Genomic DNA, 19,337 nt, shown 5'->3' with positions numbered 1-19,337 from the left:
GATAATATTTAGAGATTGTGTTCTCATTTCAATTTTAACATTAAAAATAGCATAAACACATTCTGGATCTTTTGGATAATTACTTTAAGATGGAACACTTCCAATTAAAATTTGTGCCTATTTGCCTTTCTTTTTTTTCTTTTCAGTAATGTTGATACAAAATAGTACAGGATTTTTCAGTAACCACAGGCAATTGAGAAACATGCAGAGTAATATATAATGTGTAAAGATTTGTCTTTGGTAAGTAAACTAAAAGGGCATCACAGTAGTACAAATGAAAAACAGATTAGAGAATCAATGATTAATGTATGCCTAGGTCAAAAGTCCCGTGCTCTTCCAGTTACTGCCATATTGGTGTTGCGAATGGTGACTCAGCTTTGACAAAATAATATCCTCCAATATATTAAAATAAGGTTGAATATGTTGCCTTAGAGTTTGTTTTTCATTTGATCTGTAATGATGGAGTTTATACCTGGTTTTATGTTTGTCTGGGTCTAAGTAATCATATAATTAAATAATTTAAGTCAACATTAGGGGTCCATTTGAATAATTCTTAAAGTAATTTTGGAATGTTTGAAATTATTAAAAAATGTTTTTGTTTGCCATTCAAGTTGAAGAAATACTGATTTTAACTGCCTGTGTCTGATGAACTAATTTGTGGAAAAACTAGATTCAGTTTGGGCCCAAGGACCTCTGCTGCCTGGAAAAGGGTATCTTCAGAGAGGGATATGGGTAGTATCACTGGGCATCTCATTTTGAAAGGGAATTTATCTTTTAACTCGGAGTAGGGGGCCAGGTGGTGGGCAGAATCACAAACTGCAAGATCTGCGTTGCATATGGCTGAATGACATAGGAAGGAATTGAATTTGGGGGGGTTGCTACTTATAGAAATATATTTTAAAACCTGGCAGAAACCTTATTCAAGCAGAAGAAACGTTTTTTGTTTGCTTGTTTGTTTTGTTTTTGTTTGTTTTTTTGTATTGTGAGGACAAATACTTTACATTGCTTGGTATCATTTTTTTCTGAATGTATTGAAATATCTTATGTCATCAAAATATATATGCCAGAGCAGTGCAAGCCATCACATTTGAAATGCTTGTTTGTGGGTGGCCCATGCAGCTTGTCCTATTTATTTCAGTTCATCATAGAAAGTTCCTCATCATCTATTCATAGACATCTCACTGTGAGTTTAAAAAATTAGGTGGCATCTCCTTTGTCAAAGCAAATGTATCGAGAGAGGAACAATATTACGGGTTTCCTATTACAGCAAATATAAACTTTTTATTTTCTGGAAGTTGAAAACAAAGTTGTGAATTTACCAGTTTTCTTGATTGATTTTCTCCTCACTGGTAACCCCTTGGGTTAGGGGGAGACTACGCTGGCCTCAAACTCCAACCACTCATGTTTTCCAGATGTCAATACTTTGGGTCAAAGTGCTAGTCAGTGAGGAATCTGAAATAGTTTTGTTTTTATTTATTCAAGTAAAAGTAAGACTTGGCCACATTTGCTTAGCATTTTGCCTACTCAGATGTGTTTGGTTTGTGAAGTGGTTTAATTTAACAACTCTGGAGGTATAGTGTATTTTTACAACTAAAATCAACAAGACCACTTGCAAAATATGATTTTTTACTGCTATATGATTTGTTTTCATTTGAGCAATCCCAGATTTCAGGAAGAATACAGTCTAATCTATATATATAAAAAGCCAGCGATCGGAAATGCCATAACAACCTGAATGACCAGTCACTGTGATGCCCACTGCAGCCAGCGAACCACCTGATCGGGGGGTGGGGCTGGCTGGCCAACCTCCCGTGTCCCCCCCCCCCCCCGCCGGCCTCGCCCTTGATCAGCCTCTCCCACCCTGATGGGGGGTGAGGTGGCCGGCCAGCCCTCCCTCCCCCCTGCATCCCTTCTCCCTTGGCTGGCCCCACCCCTGATCACCCCTGCCTACCCCAATATATATATAAAAAAATTAAACAGTTAAGAATTAAAATAAGAGATTAAGATTTAAATATTAAAATGAATTTCATAAAGCAAAGTAGAAGGCACACATAGATGTATGGAAAACTGAACATTCTAAAATATGAATGGAAACTTGAAAATTAAAGTGTCAAATGTATATATCATAATCTCTTTAAAGTAGGATCTCAGTTACATATGCTACTTATATTCTTACAGAAATTTTAGATAACTTCTCTTTATTATAAAGCTCACCAACCATTTGATAAGAGTTGTAAACATAATTTAAATATAAATGGAGATGTTAGAAATCTATTAAAGCTTTGAAAACTGCAAATATATTTCATATTTGGACTACAGACTTAAATTATGGTTTATTATAAGATAAGTATATTTACCATTTATGTGATATACATTAAATACAGGGTATCCCAAAAAAATGTATACACACTTTGAATAATTATTAATTCCAATGGGTTATATCTGAAAAGAAAGAAATATCCATTAAGCAACCAGCTTTAAAGTGTGTATACATTTTTTGGGAACAGCCTGTATGTTCCTCATTCATCCAAACTACAACAACTGGAAATAAAAAGTTAAATAAATTAGCCTTGTCCATCTTTCACAATGTTCACAGTTTTGGAAGGTTCATTCTAAATTAAATATTGAAAGAGCAAATGGCAGTGTCCTATATGAGCAAATAAAGGCTAGTATTTTATTTGGGAAAAGTGGTTAAAGAAATATTTAAATGTAAGAAATATAGCGTCTTAAGACAAAATTATGTTATGAGCAATGGCATTAAAATATCATGAAATATTTTAATTGCAGAAAAATATCATCTAAACATCTGAAAACATATCAGAAACTCAAAAAGATGAATTTGAATCTAGAATAAATTGCAATTTAATTCTATACTGTAAACACAATGTTGTAACAAATGAAGGTTAATATGAAATCACTTATTTTATCAACAAACTGCCAAATAACTTATCGGTTTATTTATTTATTTATTTTTTTACCAAATTTTGGTTGAGTCTTTCAGATTTTATTAGCTTTTTGGGGGGAGTGTCTTTAAAACACAGCATTTTTGTGTATTTATCTATTTCACTAAGGAAATACATAAGTTGTTATCTTAAAGTTTAAAATTTGATAAGTAATAACTAGAACATAATATGACTTTTAGGAAATAATTGATTAACAAATAAGTTGCCTGCTTATGTATTACAAAATATTTCATTAGTTTGACCCTAAATGATACATCTAAAATATATAAGAAAATAGATTACATTAGAGCTTGTGAGTTATTTGTAGTTGCTTGCTATTTATATCATCGAATGAGTTGTTTATATGACAGAATTTTCAATATAAACTGCTGCAAAAAACAGTAAATCATATTAATGATGATAACTGCTTAAAGTGTATAGCATTTATAATTTACAAGGCAATTTAACATTGTGGGTACAGTATAACCCAGTGTATATCAGGACTTGGTTGCCCTGCTTATCCTACAGACTATATGTTACTTTACTTATTTGCTTATTTGTGAAGTTGGAAGCCAAGAGTAACCTCACTGGGTTGTGAGAATTGAATGAAACTTTGCATGTAAAATGCACTGGCTGGTATATGGCATTTAATAAGTGATCAAAGAATGTTACTTGTGTGATAATGACACTACTGCTGCTGATGATAGTGGTGGTGGTGATGATGGCATCATTTAAACATTTGACTCGTTGAATACTGGCATCAATTTTTATCAATAGCTCTGGAAAATTTTATCACTCCCCTTTCTTCCTTCAGTAATTAAGGAGAAGGATAGTTAAGATTTAAGTCGTTATCTGGGATTAATCTTTTAGGTCCTTCGTGTCATCACTTTGTTATTCATAAATCTATGTCCCTAAATTGACATTCTTTGCCCACCAGAGCCCCAAACCTCCACTTCTCGTCATCTACTCCTGGCATGGCCATTCTCACCAACCTTCCCTACTCCTAGTTCAGTATCAGTGCTAGCAGGCTGAATATGTATTACTCCCACAATCAGCATTATAGGCAATGTGCAAATAGGTGAATATACCCAGGGAGTTCATGAAAATAGAGAAGAAGCCTTTTACAGACATTTTTTACTCTTTTTTTTCCCTCTTCTCTTTCCTCTAAGGAATCTTCAGGTTTAGCCCAGTCGCTTTTAAAGATCAGCAGCACATATCCACTTAGGTTCCTTTATCAATCATGTCCATTTCAATACTAAAACCAATACGCTCCAAGAATACTAAGACGTGAACTGTTCCATGGGGCTTTTCTTCTCTAGTATACTTTCATTCAGAATGTTCTGCTCATCAAACTTATATTGGATTTTCACTTCAGCTCATTATTCCCATTACTTGGCCATTAACTTTTGTTAAAATATAATCACCCAGAAGCACTCCAGCAGTGCACAAATATTAAGCCTTCATTATTTCACGTTCAATTTCCTGTACAAAGACAAAGTGGACAAAGGCAATCTTGGCTAAAATAAAGAATACGTAGTTTTTGGTGAAAGCACAGTTTATTTTGTTTTTCTTTCCATCTGCACATGTTTAAACTGCTATAGAACCCCATATAATATGCCATATATGTTTAAAATTTATTCACAAATGTTAAAATTCCACACTGTCTTAAATGCCAGTTTTCGTTTCTAGGCGGAGGAGGGGGGATGGTACCAGTTACAGAGATAACGGACTGTAATTCAAATGGGTGCTAAAGAAATCCTGCATCCATGAAAGTAAAAATTATCCTATGGAGGGGCAGTATTGTAGCGTAATTTTTCCTTTATGGGGCTGTAATCTAAGGAAAGACTGGTCCAAAACCCCTTGTAATATTTCCCTGCTCACCAAAGCAGCTTCCGAACAGCGAAGTGTTCTACTTACTCATTTAACACGCATAGAAAATTGCACTTGAAGTGCCCATTAGTTGACTTCTAGTGGGAATTCATGTTGTGTTCATTAGACAACAATGATCAGGCTCACATACTGACTCACAGACATATGGAGAAATATATATTCTTAATGTAAGCCCTGAAGGACACTGTTACTGAGGGGGAAACTGGGCCTTCTTTCTTTTTCCAAGGAAGAGGAGGAATGCATGGGTATAATTAGGGTCTCGTTTCTGTCCCTTTGTTTCCACCTACATGCTGTGTTTTCTAATGAACAAGCTGTTTTGTGGCTTCCTCTGTGACAATGTCTCTTACATATTAAGAACATAAAACAATGTAGACCCTAGGTATCTTGGTTTCCTTCTGTATCCCAGAAATAGTATAATGAGGGAAAATGAGCATTCATTTATTTGTTCCCTTCCTTTGTAAATTAAAATCTATGCTTTCAAAGGAAATAAAATGATCAAAATGACATTAGTTATGACAATAGCTGAATACATAAGATTTAATACCTATGAAGTGCTTACAATATCCGATGTGTTATCACTCAGGGATGGTGACTTGATGTTCCATAGGTCTACCCAGCTTAAAGAGATAAGGAGGAAACAGCCTTACATGTGTTACAGCAGGTTAGGATGCTGACTTCCTGGTTTCAATAAAAACGAACTGCACAAGACTCTGATTAACGTCACCACTTTTCCCTTAAAATGCTAGTAAATACACAACAGGAAAAAAAGCAAAGTCATAGCAGCATTGGAAATTAATGAATATAAACAAATACTTGGCCTTTAGGAGAAATCATTCCTTTAAGTAAAAATGGGCTCAATTAAGACATTCTCAATGGCTTGTTTAAGCCTAGACCCCTAAACTACATCTCACTGAAAATAAGAAGCCAGTTAGTGGATCTTCCACTAACCTTGACTGTATGACCATGACTATTAGAGTCAGAAATTGGGCCCCACTACAAAGATTGGCTCATTAAGATACCACTCCCTATGTCCCTGGAGAAGGGTGTGGCTTGTCTCCACCAATTGTTTCTGGGGATGGATTTCTTGCTATCTCCTGAGAAAAGGAATTTTCTGAGACTCGCACAGGCGGGTGTGATATAGTAGAAAGTTTTATTTGTGTGGAATTATACCGCTGGGTTTCCATAGTCCCATTTTCCTTAATCCAATCATAGAAGAAGTGTAGCTGGGGTTTCAGTAGAGCTAAAATCAGAGCCATTGTCCAGAGTTTCCATTCCATGTGGGAGCCGGGTGCAGTACAGCATCAGGCTAACTGCAGTCCATTAGTCTATTGTGTGTGGGGTCCGCATGGCCATGGGCCATACAGCTGAATGCAAGAACCCCGAGAGAGCAAGCCTCGAGCAACAAGTCCCAAGAGCACAAGAATCGAGCACAAAAAAAAGAGTGAATTCCTTACCAAAACCAGGTAAAGACAACACAATGAAAGAGAATTACAGGCCAATATCCCTCATGAACATAGATGCCAAAATCCTCAACAAAATCTTAGCAAATCGGATCCAGCAGTACATCAGAAAGATCATACACCATGACCAAGTAGGATTTATCCCAGGGATGCAAGGATGGTACAATATCCGCAAATCAATAAACGTGATACATCACATAAACAAATTGAAAGAAAAAAACCACATGGTCATATCAATTGATGCAGAAAAAGCATTCGACAAAATTCAACACCCATTTTTGATAAAAGCTCTCAGCAAGGTGGGAGTAGAAGGATCATACCTCAACATAATAAAAGCCATATATGACAGGCCCACAGCCAACATCATACTCAATGGACAAAAACTAACACCATTCCCCCTAAGAACAGGAACAAGACAGGGATGCCCCCTCTCACCACTCCTCTTCAACATAGTACTGGAAGTGTTAGCCATTGCAATTCGGCAAGAAGAAGAAATAAAAGGCATCCAAATTGGAAAAGAGGAAGTAAAACTGTCCTTATTTGCAGACGACATGATATTATACATACAAAACCCTAGAGACTCCATCAAAAAGCTACTGGACTTAATACATGAATTTGGCAATGTAGCAGGATACAAAATTAACCCCAAGAAATCCGAGGCATTTCTATACACCAATAGTGAACTTTCAGAAAGAGAGATTATAAAAACAATCCCGTTTACCATCGCACCAAAAAAATTAAGCTACCTAGGAATAAACTTAACTAAAGAGGTAAAAGACCTCTACTCAGAAAACTACAGGACGTTGAAAAAAGATATAGAGGAAGACATAAACAGATGGAAGAACATACCGTGTTCATGGATTGGTAGAATCAACATCATTAAAATGTCCATACTACCCAAAGCAATCTATAAATTCAACGCACTTCCCATTAAAATACCAACGGCATACTTCAGAGATCTAGAACGAACTCTCCAAAAATTCATCTGGAATAAAAAAAGACCCCGAATAGCTGCAGCAATCCTGAAAAAGACCAAAGTAGGTGGGATCTCAATACCAGATATCAAGATGTATTACAAAGCCACTGTTCTCAAAACTGCCTGGTACTGGCACAAGAATAGGCATATAGATCAATGGAATAGAATAGAGAGCCCAGAAATCGGCCCGAACCAATATGCTCAATTAATATTTGACAAAGGAGGCAAGAACATACAATGGAGCCAAGATAGTCTCTTCAATAAATGGTGTTGGGAAAATTGGACAGATATATGCAAGAAAATGAAACTAGACCACCAACTTACACCATACACAAAAATAAACTCAAAATGGATAAAGGACTTAAATGTACGACAGGAAACCATAAAAATTCTAGAAGAATCCAAAGGCAACAAAATCTCAGACATATGCCGAAGCAATTTCTTCACTGATACAGCTCCTAGGGCACTTGAAACGAAAGAGAAAATGAACAAATGGGACTACATCAAAATAAAAAGCTTCTGCACAGCAAAAGAAACCATCAACAAAACAACGAGAAAACCCACTGTATGGGAAAACATATTTGCCAATGTCATATCTGATAAGGGCCTAATCTCCAAAATTTATAGGGAACTCATACAACTTAACAAAAGGAAGATAAACAATCCAATCAAAAAATGGGCAAAGGACCTAAATAGACACCTTTCAAAAGAGGACATTCAGAAAGCCAAGAGACATATGAAAACATGCTCAAAGTCACTAATCATCCGAGAGATGCAAATCAAAACAACAATGAGGTACCATCTCACACCTGTCAGACTGGCTATCATCAACAAATCAACAAACGACAAGTGCTGGAGAGGATGCGGAGAAAAAGGAACACTTGTGCACTGCTGGTGGGAATGCAGACTGGTGCAGCCACTATGGAAGACAGTATGGAGTTTCCTTAAAAAACTGAAAATGGAACTCCCATTTGACCCTGTGATCCCACTTCTAGGAATATATCCCAAGAAACCAGAAACACCAATCAGAAAGGATATATGCACCCCTATGTTCATAGCAGCACAATTCACCATAGCTAAGATCTGGAAACAGCCTAAGTGCCCATCAGTAGATGAATGGATTAGAAAACTGTGGTACATCTACACGATGGAATACTATGCTGCTCTAAAAAGGAAGGAACTCTTACCATTTGCAACGTCATGGATGGAACTGGAGAGCATTATGCTAAGTGAAATAAGCCAGTCAATGAAGGAAAAATACCACATGATCTCACTCATTCATGGATAATAGAGATCATTATAAACTTTTGAACAATAATAGATACAGAGGCAGAGCTGCCTCAAACAGATTGTCAAACTGCAGCAGGAAGGCTGGGGAGGGTTGCGGGGCAGGAGGTAGGGGGGTAAGAGATCAACTAAAGGACTTGTATGCATGCATATAAGCATAACCAGTGGACATAAGACATTGGGGGATAGGGGAGGCTAGGGGACTGTCTAGGGCGGGGGGATAAAATGGACACATATGTAATACCCTTTGTAATACTTTAAGCAATAAAAATTAAAAAAAAAAAAAAGAGTGAATTCCTTTGTTTAGGGCAGTGGTCCTCAACCTTCCTGGTGTTTCCCAGTGGTTGGAGTGTCATCTGTGCATCAATTCCCAGTCAAGGGTGTGTACCTGGGTTGCAGGTGCGATCTCCAGTCCTGATCAGGGGTGTGCAGGAAGCAACCAGTCAATGTGTCTATTCACATTGATGTTTCTCTCTCTTTTGTCCCCTCCTTCCCTCCTTTCTACTCTTCCTAAAATCAGTGGAAAATATATCTTCAGGTGAGGATTACAAAAAAAAAAAAAAAACTACTTCAAATTATATAGGATTCAATTTACCTCTTCCTACTTATAAGGATAAGAGGATGGGAATCAACAAATATCTTGTCCTCCACCCCTGAAAAACCCTCCAAGGTATGCTAACTTCAAACTATACTGGGCACGCACAATTTCCCAAAACACGTTCATTTTCTTACCTTTTCATCTTTCCTCAGACTTTCCCCTTATCTCTCCTCCCCTTCAACCTCAGTAACATTTGAAATGCTAACTCAAAGAAAAGGACCCTCTTATCATGCTTTCTCACCATTGGAAATGCTCCAGCAGATAAAATTACCAAGAAGCTGTAGTTAGTTGGAAGTTACATGAATGATTTAAGTCGACTTCTGAGCCTCAATTTAGCTCTCAGTATGTGCCAATTCACAACTTTCTGATACAGATATTGTCATCTCCGATATACACAGCTTTAACATTCAAGCTCAGCGGGATGACGTGACTTGTCCAAGGTCATCCATCATAAAGCTGAGCTTTAAGAAACCAAGTGAACTGCTACTCAGTGATTCTTGGTCAAAGAAAAACCTAAAGGTTCCTCTTCAAAGGTCTTCTAAGGTTTTTTTGTCCTGATCTCATCGCCAGTTTGTCTTTTGTTTTTACTATTTTTTTCTTAATTGGTAAATATAAAAAAAAAAAAAAAATTAGGCCTCAACTCCCAAAGGGAGATAACACTGAGAAGTTCATTACTTTAAGCTGTAAATGACACAGAATAATTCTGGCTCTGTTGTGCTATGAACACCTCCAGTTTGGGGCTTTACATCTCCAGCTAATTACCAGTTTAGCAAACAGTTCATAAATTCTACTTCTAACTATGGTTCATTTACCCCAGTAACTATAAATTGCTGCGCAAGTTGCCTGGTTATGCTCCTCACACAGGCAGGACTTGAACAAGCCATTAATTGCTTAAAGGCTTTTCTTTTCCAAAAGCCCCCCAGACTACAACTTTCAGCTTAATTTGTCCTTAATACAAACAACATTTAAAATACTGGGGAATTCAAGCATCTAAGTACATGCTACTGACTGATCCTACTACCTCCCCAAGTGACTCTTCAGTGAATATAAAAGAGTGAGAAGAGAAGGTTCTGAGGGTGTTTAGGAAAAAAAGTATTTTACGATGGAGATTTTTTTGCTTCCTCTGAGAGTTATACCATCGCTTCTTTTTAGTTTTTGCATAAATCACAATCTAATTTAACCGGTTTATTCACAATGGGAATTAGATGGCTGGTTACAAAGGAGGGCATAGACAGACTGATAACCTTGATGGCAATGAAAACAACCTGCAGCTTATTTCCATAAAAGATAACCGAAACAGATTGTACCATCAACATATTTGCTTCTCTTTGCTAGAATAACAGAGTTGTTTATGAAACTAGATTGATCGACAGATGAGAGATAAACACATTTTAAGTTGACCTATATGTTAGCTGTATCTGGAGGTTTCAGGTACCAATTTGATTTTGTTTTTCTCTCTTCCCAATTGTAAATAGTAGCTCCACTTCTCCTTTTTCTACTGCCAGGTGGTATAGATACTGTTCTTTTCAGTTAAAGTTATTTCAGTGAAATAAGAACTTTATTCAACATATAAAGTATGTAAGATATTATGTCAGTTCATAACAAAATAAGTAAGAGAGAATCCCATCCTCCAAGGAAGTACTGTCTAATAGGCATTTAAACTAATACATAGATAACTATTACACATGATATTTAAGGTCTTAATAATATAGGATTATTCACACAGGATAGTTAATAGATATTATATATGTATTATTAACAGGATAATTAAGGTAACAACAATAATAACTACCTTTTATTGAATACTGGCTATTTTTAAAAATATATTTGTATTGATTTCAGAGAGGGAGAGAGAGAGAGATAGAAACATCAATGATGAGAGAGAATCACTGATAGGCTGCCTCCTGCACACCCCCTACTGGGGATCAAGCCTGCAACCCGGCAATGTGCCCTGACCAGGAATCAAATCGAACCGTGACCTCCTAGTTCATAGGTCAATGCTCAACCACTGAGCCACGCCAGTCAGGCTGGCTACTTTATATATGCATATTTTAATCTTCAAAATAAGGCAGCATTGCAAGGAAGATATAATTATCCCTGTTTTAAATAAAGTAATTGGGTCACAGAGAGATTGTGTACGCTCACACACATAGCAAGTTACAGAGCCAGACAAAGAGTACAGCTCTCTTTGGATCTCATACAGCACTTGGTCTACAGCACTTGGTCTATCTTGGTCCATCCTACATAATAAAAAACTTTGAGAGTTAAGAAGAGGAGATAATAAAACCTGGATGGGAGATGAGGGGAATTTCTTGTATGAACTACAATTCCAAATGGTTCTTGAATAGGACTTTGACACATAGAGAAATAATGTATTTTAGAAAGTGAGTTCAGAATGTGCAAAAGCATAGTCATGAATTCAGGACACTTTTGTGAAAAGTAAATACTATCTGTTGGCCATTATATATATTGGGTGTAGAAATGGAATTAAGCTGGAGATATTGAAATAGCTGAGGACAAATTGAGGAGGACCTGGAAAGACAGGTTGATTTAATGCTTCATTTAGTAGTCAAACAGTCTTTGAAGGACTCAATTCACATCTATTTGGGGGCATCTACTTATATTATGTAATTTTAAAAACCATATGTTTCTTTTATAGAAAAACATTAAATATTGCCCCAATCTTCCCAAAATAAAAAAACTGAACTGATGAATTAAATATAAAACATATAAATAAATATTATTCAATGGCTTGATTTTATCAATGCGCTGGCAAGAAAGTCAGGAGAAAATGGGAGAGCCAAGATCTGAGCTTACCCTCAAGTCATGCAGGGAAGCTGGCTTTCCCTCAAGGGCATTTACTGACATTGAGCAGCGGCTTTTGGAGGCAAAACGCAGAGCATGCCTCCTGTAACACCTGGCCATTGAATGGCTAACCCTGAAACATAAAATTGAACTAGATATAAATCTACTCAGAAAACTATGAGGGAACTTATCTGTCACATGTCTTGGTTTTGAATGGAGAGGGAAATCTTTCTCTAAGGTTTTGTTCTCTAGAGGACAGCATCTCTAACTGATACTACCTGGGTGGCCTGAATAGTTCCATGTAAGAATTTAGTTAAAGCAGTTCCTTGCAGGAAGTGAACTCAGGCACTTGAGGTACAACAAAAAATGAAAAGCAATGAAGGTATCAATACGTAAGTCAAAGTAAATAAAACTTGCCATATACATTTGATCTTAACCAAAAGGCTGAGGAGCAATAAAACTTGCCATAGAAAGCAATAAAACTTCTTAATTTCACAAAACTGGAAAAATAAAGAACTTGGAAACAATAATGAGGGTATTCTGAGATACTTGAATTATTTGGAAATAGGTGAATATATTGTTAGAATTTGCTAAACTTAAATTGGTTTAAATTTCTAATACAATGAATAAAAGGATTGAGGTTAAGTGTGCTGTTTCCAAACTAGTTAAGAAAGTAAAAGTAATGAAAAAAAATAACCCATCAAAAAACAAAGAAGAAAAAAATGTATCTATCATGTATCAAATGAGCTACAAATAGAAAGTATGTAATAATTTAGTAACAGTAAACCCAAACATTAGAAATCACTATAAATATTGAACTGATATAAAAACCTAGCAATCAGCTGTTTATAAGAGAGTTGTTAATAGCATAAGAAAATAGGAAAATTGAAAATTAAAGCATGAACCCTGGCCAGAGTGGCTCCGTTGGCTGGGCATCCTCCTGTGCACACTAGCTGAGGCATTGGACTGAGATAACTAGTAGCAAAGATGGGTAGTATTTACTAGACACCCACTGTGTGCCAAGCTGTACTGCTTAATATTTTAAATATGTTATTTGTTTTAAAGGTGTTTTTAATGTGTTGTGAGGGGTGTGTGTGTGTGTGTGTGTGTGTGTGTGTGTGTGTGTATACAACTGAGTAAAAATGGAACAAGGGCTGACAGTATGAGAATATCTGAGAATGGATTTGATTATGGAATTGTTTGTGCTTTTCCAGAAAAATATGTAGAATGTTCAGGTTTAGCTATAATTTTGTCTCCTATACTACTGATCCCTCTGTTGGAATGGATCCTTTTATATAAGCACTAGAGACCCAGTGCATGAAATGTGTGCACTGGTAAGGTCCCTAGCAGCTGTGGGCTGCTGGCCAGGGCCACCTTCCCATCCCTCGGCTGGCCCCCGCTCCCTGGTCGAACTCCCGGATGAACTCCTGGTTGAGGGGACAATTTGCATACTATTCTTTTATTATATAGGATATTTTGAAGCTTTCAATATCAATTATAAGATACTGGTTGACATATATACTTTAAAATTCACTGTTAAAAAACTACTAAAGAGTTAACAAAATATGTAGGAAATCTTTGGCCTCCCATTTCACATAGTTATCAGTAAGTAAATAAACCTGAAGACATTGCTTCTTTATTTGTAAGATGTTAGGTTGGACTCAGTTTTATAGTTCTTGTTGATATAATCATTTACAATAAAAAACCATGTAATAGTGAACATCATCATTTACTAGTTGTGTGATTTGAGCAACAATAATAATTGATAACATTTATTATGGGTTCACATCCAGTTAGGAATGCCTGAAAGCATTACACATACTAGTATTAGCTCATTCAATCCCACAAAATTGGTTTTTCAATCATTCCCATTTTAGAAATGTGAAATAATTTGACCACACAGATCGTAAGAGGGTATGGCAAGCTTCACACCTGGTAAATCCAGCCCCAGTCCATGCTCTTAAGCACTTAAGAAAGAAACAGTGTCTCTCCTATAGTGAGCTTGCCTAACTATTTTTCTAAGCCTTGGTTTTCCCATGTGTCAGATGAGGCCAATAATCACCAACTGAAAGGATTTGGGTGAGATGCTAACGTTTACTCATTGTCTTGAGCACGCTCTAGCTTGTGGGGGATGCTCAGTAAAGAGCAACCATCCGCCTTTCTATTAGAGGCACTAGAGACAGCGATGGTGGCCATGGCAAAGCAGGCCAGACGTTATCCTCAACTGCTGGGAGGGAGAGGACCCTCACATTTTATCTTTGAATCTCATCTTAAAAAGAGAGGTGAAATCTGATTCATTGATTTTGTCCTTCACTTACTTATAGTCACCTATTATGTACACAGCCAATCTACTCTTTTCTTTCCCACAGAAATAACATCTTTTGAGCTGCTCAAAGTTATTTAGTCTCCCATCTAATCCACAAAGTTTAGCCTACCCTTTCTAACAGCCTCTGAACTGGCCTCTTTTATCCACCCCTGTCTCTGAATAGCATCCTCTCTCCAGCAACCAGAGATTTAAAACATTACTTGAATCATTGAAACTTTCCAGTGGCTTCCTTCTCTGTTTTAGAGTAAAGGTAAACCCACACCATGCACGACACCTGGGAGCCTATATAAACTGACTGCAGCTCCTTTTTCTTCTTATCTCATCACTCCCCTTCCTCAGAAAGGTCCAGCACAGCCCCCCACTTTTATCCTTCTTCCTGTTCTCTGCTCTGTGCTCCTAGGAGGCTGATTCCTGTCTCAGGGCAAGGCCCCTCCGAGTTCCTCAGCTTGAGACACTATTGCCCCAGACATAGCACTGCTGTCTCCTCCTGGACTTCTAGGTCTTGACTTACCTGCTCAGAGGCACTCTTTACCCCGTATCTGAAATAAAACCCACATTTCAACCTCTTACCACACTCCGAAAAGCTTATGTTTGCATTTACTCACTTGTTTTCTGTTTCTCTCCCTGGAGTAGAATCTCTGGGAGGCAGGGGCCTTGATTGTCTCTTCCTCAGGAAGCCCAGAGTCTAGAGATAATGCTCTGCATAATGTAGAAACTAATAAATACTTTCAAATAAATCTGTCGGAACAATGCATGTGCCCAAACCCTCTGCAGCTCTTACCTTTTATGTCTCCATGTCAGCCTCTGGAATGTGAGTGAAGATGACAACAGTTCAAGCTGAATTATTAAGGATACCGTGAGGGTGAGAGGAGACCACTCTGAATTTCTTTGAAGATGGTCTAATAAAGAAAGCGATAGTATTATGACTAGTCTCGTGTTATTGGAATAAAGATCTGAGGTTTCTCTCTTATACGGGTTAAGTTAGAGTAGCATGGAATTGAATCAGAAAGTTGTAAGCAGACATAGGGTCACTCCCCTTTGTGTGTGTGTGCGTGTGTGTTTTGTTTTTTGGTTTTGTTTTTTTTTGTTTGTTTTGTTTTGTTTTTAAGAAAATTAACTAAACAGCATTGGATTTCCAAGATAGCTTCCTTTAAAATCTTGGTTTAAAATCTGATTCTCTGGCCCACCTGGTTCTCAGGACTATCACTAAATTAAAAGCAGCAGCCATGAGGTGTGAGCTTTCTCATCTCTACCTCATTTACCCAGCAAAGCGTCTGCAGAGCCTCTGTGGGTGGTTTAAATGCCAATATTCAAAAGGCAGCCGTGGAAGCAAACACCCAGCTGTAGTTAAGGCCTGCGTTTTCCTGGTGAATGTGTCTCGAGAGGGGTACCTTTCCGGCGCCCAGACTTTTAAGCACCATCCATAGTAAGCACGAGTCAGAACACTTTTCACAAACCACTTAATGCTATTTAAAACCCACAAGTAAATCATTTTAACTAAACCCTTTGGTAAAGCTTTGCTCTCCAAATTGTCCCAATCTGGTTTTTAACACTATTATAAAAGTGTTTTAAAAATGTAGAGGGTGGCATACCACATCAGGGCTACTCTATCTGCATAAATCATGTATGTGGCATCGAGCTGTGTGCTTCCCCCACACTGAGATCAATGCTGAAAATTTTATGTGATCCTTGTCTGTGCGCCTGTGTGGGCGGGGAGGCAGGACAGCGAGGCTACTGTGCCCATATGTGCCTGTGCTCAAGCCTTTAAGGCAGATTTCCAACCTCCTTACTCTCGAAGTTGGTTAGCCTCCTTGTTGCTTAAAAGGAAGCAGTGCCCTAACTGGTTTGGCTCAGTGGATAGAGCGTCGGCCTGCAGACTGAAGGGTCCCAGGTTTAATTCTGGTCAAGGGCATGTACCTCGCTTTCGGGCACATCCCCAGCAGGAGGCAGCTGATCGATGTTTCTCTCTCATCGATGTTTCTAACTTTCTATCCCTTTCCCTTCCTCTCTGTAAAAAATAAATATAAATATTTTTTAAAAAAGGAAGTAAGCAAGATGTGCTTCTTGACATACAAGCTGTAAGCAGCATCATTTCTGGGTTTCTCCGGACCCCCAGGCAGCTGGCTTTTTCTGTCATGCAGAGTCCTTAGGGGACATGGTCCTGTTGGAAGGAAAAGACTGAGTTGCATCCTCCTGCCCCATTTTTCAGGCCACTGAGATGTACACGGGTCCCTTCAGTGGGGATGGCAGTACCTGATTCATCCTCCCCCAGGGACCATCTCTGAGTTGAGTCGCTAATCAGCCAAGGCCACTGTAAGGCTTACCCAGAGCCCGTGCGACTCAGAGGACATGGAAACGGCTCTTTCCTCCCCCGTTCAGTCCTTGTCCACACAGCTTCAGTCCTGCCTCACTACCACCAGGCCTGGCTTCCCACGGATGCTGTCCATGCCACAACTTTGTTTGTTGCTCGCTTCTGAAAGATGCGGGCTTTTAATCAATGACCTTTGTGGAAGTAGATAGACTGGAACAAGTCTGGGTTTTCTGACTCTTTCTACAGTCTCTACAACTGAAGCCTGAGTTCAGGCACAATCATGATCTCCTGATCACTGTTCAATCATCCCCCCTCCCCCAAAAAAAGAACTGGTTTAGTCATCAGAATTAAATGTGGATTTATTAAAAATACAGATAAACAGACCACTTTCCCTAGGAATGGTGATGCAGCCTGCAGAACTAGGGTGGGTCCCCACAATCTAGAATTTTTATTCTAGATTCAGGAGATTCTCAAGAGCAGGCAGGTTTAAGAAACAGCTGTCTGCCCCAGCCAGGTGGCCTATTTGGTTGGAGCCTCGTCCTGCAGTGTGCAGGTTCGATTCCTAGTCAGGGCACTTACCTAGGCTGCAGGTTCAATTCCCAGTGGTCAGGGTGGGTATGAAAGTCAACCGATCAATGTTTATTTTTCACATGGATCTCTCTCTCTCTCTCTCTCTCTCTCTCTCTCTCTCTCTCTCTCTCTCTCTCTCCCTCCCTCTTCCTCCCTCCCTCCCTCCCTCTTCCCTTTCCTCCTCCCTCCCTCCCTCTCTCCCTCTCCCTCTCTCCTTCCTCTCCTTTCCTCTTTCTCTAAAAAAGTCAATAAACATATCCTGGGGTGAGGATTAAAAAAAAAGAAACAGCTGCTCAGGATTAGCATTTCCCCTCAAACAGGGTGAACTGAACAGTTTGTACTAATTGACTCCAATTATGCAGTTTATTTGTAACTTGAGTCAGGACCTTTTTGTTAACAGGAAACCAGACATACTTAGGCTTTCCCACATTAATGGGGATTAATGGCGTGGTTACATCTGGCAGTGACAGAGTCCGAAATCTCTTAGGAAAAAAAGATAAAAAACAGGTAGGGGAGCCAGGCCTCCAGGAGAATGAACTAGACAGTTGTCCCAAATCAGGTAGATCCAGAGACTTGGTCAGCTGTGGTCCGCAACCAAGGTACATATCCTTGACCGGAATCGAACCTGGGACCCTTCAGTCTGCAGGCCGACACTCTATCCACTGAGCCAAACCGGTTAGGGCAAATTTGTCTCTTTTTTAATAGCTGATCTTAAGTAAGAGGTTCTGTTTAAATGTTACTGGGTAAAATGATGTTAGAAGTGAATTAACAAATATGATACTACTTTTTCAGCACACATGCCCCCCCCCCCAGTTAATAATTTGGTCTTTTTTATTAAGCTTATTGGGGTGACAGTGGTTAATAGGATCACATAGGTTTCAAATGTACATTTCTATGATACAAGATATGCATATTGCACTGTGTGCACACCTAAGTCGTCATCTTCCGTTACCATATATTAAGCCCCCTTTACCCTGAGTTCTTGATATATTTTGGATATTAAACCTTTGTCAGAGCTACCATCTCTGATAAAGGTTTGCAAATATCATCTCCCATTCCATCCGCCACCTCTTTGTTTTGTTGCCGGTTTCTTTTGCTGTGCAAAAGCTTTTTTAGTTTGATATAGTTCATTCATTTATTTTTTGCCTTACTTCCCTGGCCTTTGGGGTCAAGTTCATAAAATGTCCTCTATAACCAAGGTCCATATGTTTTCTTCGCTGTAATATATTCTTTCAGACCCTTATATTTAGGTCCTTGATCTTTTTTGAGTACACAGGGACAAACTGTAATCTAGTTTCATTCTTTTGCATGTGGCTTTCAAATTTTCCCAGCCCCATTATTGAAGAGGCTTCCTCTTCTCCATTGTGTGTTTCTGGCTCCTTTATTGAAAATCATCTGCCCATATACATGTAGCTTTATATCTAAGGCTTATTTAGTTTTAAATTTAGGCTCAACCAGATTTACATGTAAGCTTCTGTACTTTAAACTACCAGGCTGTATTTCCGATGGCTTCTCAAGCCTGTGAAAGAAAATAATTACAGAAAATACTCCAGTCAATTTTCATCCACATGTGCCTTTGGTGATATATTTACACACTTCTTCAGATAATATGTCTGAATTATTTTTTAGCAAAGAGCTGTTGTCAATAGCTTTATCTCCAGTCATAATAATTCTTTTAAAATTTCATCAAAATGGTTCTGCTCCCCATTCAACAGGAACCAGAATATGAGGTAGAGGCCCAGAGTATGCTGTGAGCTCAGCAGGCCTGGGATTAATCCTTGGCGGAAAGAGCTGGCTTCCTGGGCATTAGGCATGTGTAGCTGCACAGAGCACCGCACTTCAAAGGGTTTCCTCTTTGGTTTGGAGTTTTCACCAAATGGAAATTTTAAATAAATTTGAACAAGGCACCCACCATGATTTTATTTTGTACGGGGCCCCACAAATTATGTATCCAGTCCAGTCACGAGACATTTTGCTTGCTGTGAGATCTTTAAAATGTATATGCCTCATTTTCTACATTTACAAGAAGGAGAAGGTAATCATATCCATTTCACAAATTTTGCAAGAATTGAGAGATGATGCCTTCTCTTAAAAGTATGTTTAGTACAGCACATGGCTCATGTCCAACAGCCATTATTCACACATGGGCTGATATACACCTCTGTTCAGAGA

The 19,337-nt window shown here is 38.3% G+C and overlaps 1 protein-coding gene across 1 annotated transcript in view; it reads left to right on the top strand.

The window, feature by feature from the left end:
• Nucleotides 1-19,337, top strand: part of CNTN5 (contactin 5) — a gene marked incomplete at its 5' end in the record, with an annotated part of 450,105 nt that overhangs the window by 214,929 nt on the left and 215,839 nt on the right. The window lies entirely within an intron of this gene.

Source organism: Myotis myotis, unplaced genomic scaffold (assembly GCF_014108235.1).
Source record: "Myotis myotis isolate mMyoMyo1 unplaced genomic scaffold, mMyoMyo1.p scaffold_m19_p_10, whole genome shotgun sequence".
Taxonomy (NCBI): domain Eukaryota; kingdom Metazoa; phylum Chordata; class Mammalia; order Chiroptera; family Vespertilionidae; genus Myotis; species Myotis myotis.
The sequence above is the reverse complement of the archived record's forward strand: the minus strand, read 5'-3'. Positions and strand labels throughout refer to the sequence as shown.